This window comes from Varanus komodoensis, unplaced genomic scaffold, assembly GCF_004798865.1.
Source record: "Varanus komodoensis strain SLA01 unplaced genomic scaffold, ASM479886v1 scaffold3, whole genome shotgun sequence".
Classification (NCBI taxonomy): Eukaryota; Metazoa; Chordata; class Lepidosauria; order Squamata; family Varanidae; genus Varanus; species Varanus komodoensis.
This window is the reverse complement of record NW_025335761.1, coordinates 3091111-3097331: the sequence shown is the minus strand read 5'-3', so window position 1 is coordinate 3097331 and position 6221 is coordinate 3091111.

Genomic DNA, 6221 nt, shown 5'->3' with positions numbered 1-6221 from the left:
TCAAATCTTTGCACCACAAATACAACTTTTCCTTCCTGTTAACAAATATTCTATAGTGACGCTACTTTGGCTTTCATTATAAGTAAAGCTGAAAGAAACAGGTGTTGAAAACAATGTCAGTGCATCTTTCCAACTTGACTGTTCTCCAATAGTGATGATTGCTAAACTTGTTTCTGTTACATTATCATCACACGGGCATTCCACAGCTCAAAGGTAATGATGAAATGTAAAATGTGGGGTTTTTTCTTCTTCTAACACTATGTAGCAGCTGACCTTATACAGTAATAGTGAAGAATATTAACTAGGCATATGATATGTGCCATCTTCACCATTTAATATAATGATAAGGCTTATGATCATTATATCATAAGGCTTATGCCATGAGGCTTTTGATATGGAAAACCCCTACTGAAGAACAGGAATTCTCAAGTTACAGCAAGAGTATTTACAGTGATAGTATCTTCTGGGTTTGGCTTTCAGCAAGTTTGATACAAGAATGTACTTCTTCCAAGGAAGCACAAAGTGTAAATGTTTGAAAATCCCTTCCTTAAGAAACAAACATATAAAAACATTACAAAACTATTGGTTTCTTCACACTGGTTTTCTTAACTTTCCCCCTAAAAGCTCCCGGGCAAGTTACAAGTCAAAGCAAACACCCACCTGGTGTCTTTGTGTTTATCAAACTTTCCCAGGATTTAAATATCTTACCAGTTCAAAAACAAAATATGCAATACAAAATATGTAAAATGTTAGCTCAGATCATAATGATGCAAAGGGATTTTTAAAAGGCCAGCATAAACCCAGTTAATTCTAATTATACAACTGTAGTCTATGTGTATGCTTAAGCACTGGGATTTTAAAAGCATGCATGTATGTGCTTCAGAGAGGGTTAAGCCAACTCTTGAAATCACTCTCTACCAGCAAGCTGATACTGTTGACCAACACAGATTTAAACCATAATAGACACCTCTGCTCCTTGGGAGAAAAGCTATGGCAAATCTAGGCAGCATACTAAAAAGCAGAAACATCACTGTGCCAAGTGCATATAGTCAAGGCTTTGGTTTTCCCAGTTGCAATGTATGGCTGTGAAAGCTGGACCATAAGGAAGGCTGAGCGCCAAAGGATTGAGGCCTTTGAATTGTGGTGCTGGAGGAGACTCCTGTGAGTCCCTTGGACCGCAAGGAGATCAAACCAGTCAGTCTTAGAGGAGATCAACCCTGACTGCTCTTTAGAAGGCCAGATACTGAAGATGAAACTCAGATACTTTGGCCACCTGATGAGAAGGAAGGACTCACTGGAGAAGACCCTAATGCTGGGAACAATAGAAGATGGCAAAAGAAGAAGGGGACAGCAGAGAATGAGGTGGCTAGATGGAGTCACTGAAGCAGTTGGTGTGAGCTTAAATGAACTCTGGGGGATGGTGGAGGACAGGAAGGCCTGAGGAATGTTTTCCATGGGGTCAGGATGGGTCGGACGCAACTTCAACAGACACCTCTGAAGGACCATCCTGATTACAAGATGATGATGACTTCCTTTTCCTCCTCCTCCTTCTCTTGATAAAGAACTGCTGTGACCTTTACCCTAACCAGACCTTTTGTCAGACAGAATATTCATCAATGGATCTGTCTAGAAGCTAATTGCTAGAAAATGGCTTGGAATGGAACCCCACCAGAAGCTAGGAAAAGTGACACACATGTTGCCATCCTCCCTGCCCCCTCCCCCTGCTCAAGACAGAGGGCACAGGCTGAAAGAACACAAGAAGCGCCATGCTGTGTAAGGCCAGTGATCCATCTGCTCTGGCACATTCACACAATGGATAACCCAAAGCCTGAGAGAAGCCCACGAGTGGGACACGAGTGCAACAGCACTGTCCAACTCATGTTCCCCAGCAGTGGGTATGCAGAGGCATTGTGTCTCTCATGGAGGAGGCTGCATTAAACCATCAGAACTACTAGAGATGATGATGATGATGATGATGATGATGATGATGATGATGATATAATAATGATAATAATAATGAATAGCCTTCTGCATACATTTGTTCTAATACTTTTTAAAAGCCATCCTAGTTGGTGACCATCACCACCTCTTCTGGTAGCAAATTTCATAGTTCAACCATGCACTGTGTGAAGAAATACCTCCTTTTTTTCCTAACCTGAATCTTCCACCATCAAGCTTGAAAGTATTATGGAAGAGGTCCTATGCAGTTTCTCTAAATCATGCTTAACTTCTGTTATGTCTACCCATGCATCTTTTTCTAAGCGAAATACTTTCAGGCATTGTAATGCTTCCTCACAAGGGAGCTACTTTGGTCCCTTGATCATTCTGGTTGCCCTTTTCTGCACTTTTCCAATTGTGTATCCTTTTTGAGGTGTGGTGACTTACATAGTATCCCAGGGGTTGTCACACCATAGATGTGTATAAGGACAGTATGAGATGGGCAGTTTTATTTTCAAAACTACTTATATTCCTATGTGTGTGAAGAAACAAAAGAAACTTGGGAGTTTGGTGGGGAGAGAGAGAGATGGAGAGAGGTAGAGGAAAGTTCCTGCAAACAAGCTGAGAATTCTGGAAGCATCTTGAGATGTTTAACATCTGTTTGAATATGCAACATGAGCAAAGTGGGTCTTGTACTCTTGTCAATTTAAAGTGTGCAAGTAAGAAATAGCTTCTTAAATAAACATCTGTGGGACTTTTGGGCTTGAAAGCTTGCAATATACCAAGTTTTGGTAGCAGTTCCCCCATGTGCGCACTTTGTTTAATCTATCATCACTTGATTACTCAACATTTGGGCCCAGTGCTTGAAAAGGTGCCCCTAAGCAGATTGTCACCAGTTCATTATATTATATGTTTTGGACACCGCAGGTGCAGGGAAATAGTTGCCCCCTGCCAGTTGTCCCCCTTTCACTTTGGAGGTGACTCAAACCTGTGCTTCCCAGAATTGAGTACTTTAACAGTTGTCCCAACTTTGTTATGAAGAACCCTCTGAGTTCTAATTGTTTGATGAAAAATATTGCTCAGTGACTGCATAAACAATTTTAATTGGCTCAGGAGCACAAAATGTGCTTTTTTTGTTTGGCTGCCAAGGCTGCTTTCTCGCTCACTAATTATGCTGAGCTCTAGCTTTTAGCAAAAACAGGAAATAAAGCATCCATTACTCAAATGACAACTTCTCACCCAGCCTGCATTTCAACATCCATTGTGTAATTTCCTATTCTTGAGCCCAGTTAAGAGCTAAATGCATTTTAAAAACAAGTCGCCCCTTTTTGCAAGGCCATGCTACAGTTTATGCTACCCATTAATAGACTGCAGTGCTTGCAATTCTAGAAACACTCCAAAGAGGTTTGCGGTACACCCAGCATGCATCCATGATACAGAAGTCATTATCTCCCAGTAGGGTTCCTGCTGCCTACCTATTTTCAATAAATAAGCCCACCGCAGGATTCATATCAGCCTTCAGGCAAGGCAACAGGTAAAACTGCCCTGTGGGATTCCTAGTCACTGTCCTTCAGGGATAACCTCTTTCTACACTCCCCAACAAGGGTCATTGCTGAGCATTAGCTACCCTCAGTTTACCCCCCCCCACCCGACCACCACCCGCAATAGCAACAGCAGATTTGCTCTGCTTTATCTAGCAGCCAAGAAATGGATTATTGACTGTTTTACACAGATATAATTGGACAATTGTGCACATGGGAAGCCTCCACTTTTGAAGTGAGTACTCAGAACAGGAAGGAAGGAATAAGAAAACAGCTGTGGTGTCCTGAAGGTGCAGAGAGGTTGAGGACTTTAGATAGGCCTTGTCCTTCTCTGGCACAGCAAATTATAGGCAGTTGCTAGAAAAGGAAAATGCATGACAGAACAACAGATGGTGGTATTCGAATGGTGGACTTAGCAGTTTTAATTTTCTGTTCTGACTATGCATGTGTAGCAACACACACACACACACACCCCAAAACCAAAACCCCTGCAATGATTGGTGATGTGTACACAGCATCTCATCCTCAAACCACCCTTTGGTGTCTTGAGCTAAAGAAAGATAAAATATTCTTAGCAACAGATACAGCAAGATTTTTACCTGCTACAGCTTCCCAGATTTGTCTGGTACTTGTACATACCCTGCAAATCAAACGCTGAATCAGCTCCCAGTCTTTCCCCTGTTCCACAATTCCTTCATGCGCGCGCGCGCGCGCGCGCTCTCTCTCTCTCTCTCTCTCTCTCTCTCTCTCTCTCTCTCTCTCTCTCTCTCTGTATGTGTATTGTGCTTCACATATATTTATTCATTTATATGTCCATCGTCCTTGCAAAATCAAGCAATGCTTTAGAACAGCAGTATTGATAGATTAGGAAAAGGAAGGCTGCTGAACGCTAGACAATGGATGTTCACCAAACCTAGCCTTCCAGGTTTTTCTGACTTACTCTGGGACCAAAAGGTGTTCAGACAACTTTGCCACACTTAAAGTGTTGTAAAGCTTTGACAATACAGGCATCTTTTCTTTTCTTTTCATTTCTTTTATAACTTTTCTTTTATAACTTCTTTTATATCGTTTATATATTATTTATTTTATATTATTAATTTTAATTTTATATTGTTATTTTTGAATTGTATTGTATTTTATTGTGTTGTAAGCCGCCCTGAGGCTTCGGCAAGGGGCGGCATAGAAATGTTCTAATAATAATAATAATAATAATCTGCACCCATGTGTAGACATCCAAGAGACACAACCAGTGTGGTGCAGGTGGAGGGAACAGGGCTCCCACCCTCCCTGATAATCAAATTGAGAGCTTCGTGTGATTAATGCATTATCTGCCACCATCCTTTTTCAAGGGACCTATTAAGGTTTTATAGGTACACTGAAAAATCCTATTAAATAGGATTTTATTTCTTCTGTGTTCACTCACACGATTACAAAAGACAATGTCTTTTGATGATTACTTAATATCATGTAGTCTCTAGCATGCCATAGTGTTATAGTGACTATGAGTTTTTCTACATGGGGCACTTAATCTACTACTTTGCCAAGGCTTCTGCCTCTATTTCTTTGCCACATTAACAGTTGGTCCTTGTCATGTGTTCCTCCCCACCTCCTGGGAATCTTTTTTCTCTAGTTTTCTATATATTCCATTCAAGAAGTGCAAGGTGGCACTATGGCTTGGTTGTGATCAGGAAGAATTGCAAAAGTTACAGGAGCGTCTCAAAATATGTTATCAGGAGTTTATGAAATCATACCTGACTTCCTCACTGTTGGCTTTCCTGTTCAACTCTGCAGCAGGCAAAGTCCTGGCATTTCAGCAGATGAAATAATTTGGCTTTTTCCAGATGATCAGCTTATAGTGCCAAAAAACACATACCTTTCATGTGTTGTATACCATGCACATAGTACATCCATTGTGAGCATAGAACATTTTTTCAAGCAAGCAAGCCACAAATTGTTCTCACTGGAAAAATGCAATTCGTATCCTAGATGGTGCATTCAGTCATACTGCAACTTCAGCACAGAAACTGTGAATGATGCTTGCCCCTGTTGGTTTGGTCATTGTGTGACTCTGTTAATGACAAAGATGCAATGTTGCCTTTTTTTAGTTTTTAACTGATGCAATGTTGACCTTTTTTAAAGGTTTTTAAATGTAAAAATATATAAGCCTATGTGCTCTTCCAGTGTACAATAGCAGCTTAGAGTGAAATTGTCTAAGCCACCAAGCAAATCTGAAAGGATTCTTGTTCGTTTCGCTACTGTTGAAAGTTCAGCAGAGATGAAGCTGACATGATTTTCATCAGGGCCTTTTCTGACTGGTTCTTTGATACTGGAGATTAAATTATCCGTGTGGGTTATTTTCTTGAACACAGCTGCATTAACAAGCCATGTCTTGTTAGCCATGAATAACTTACGAAGAAGACCCATGGTTTCTTTGTTAAGTTGCGAACTGTGGGTTGTTTACCATGGTTTGTTATCTTGGCTGGATTCAGACAACAGGATAGATAATGCATGTTTCAGCAACAGCTCATAGCTCAATGGCAACTCATGCTCAACCATACTCAACCACAGAGTGTGAATTACCATATTGTCTGAACCTAATCATTGTTCTGGGACAGAGGAGTACTTTCCCACAGCTGCTTCACACACTGCTCTTGTATAACAACTGAACCTAGCAGAAACCTACTAGCAGGAACAAGAACAATGACTTGGAGAGGACCAGGTGAGATCTAGTACAGCCTTCCC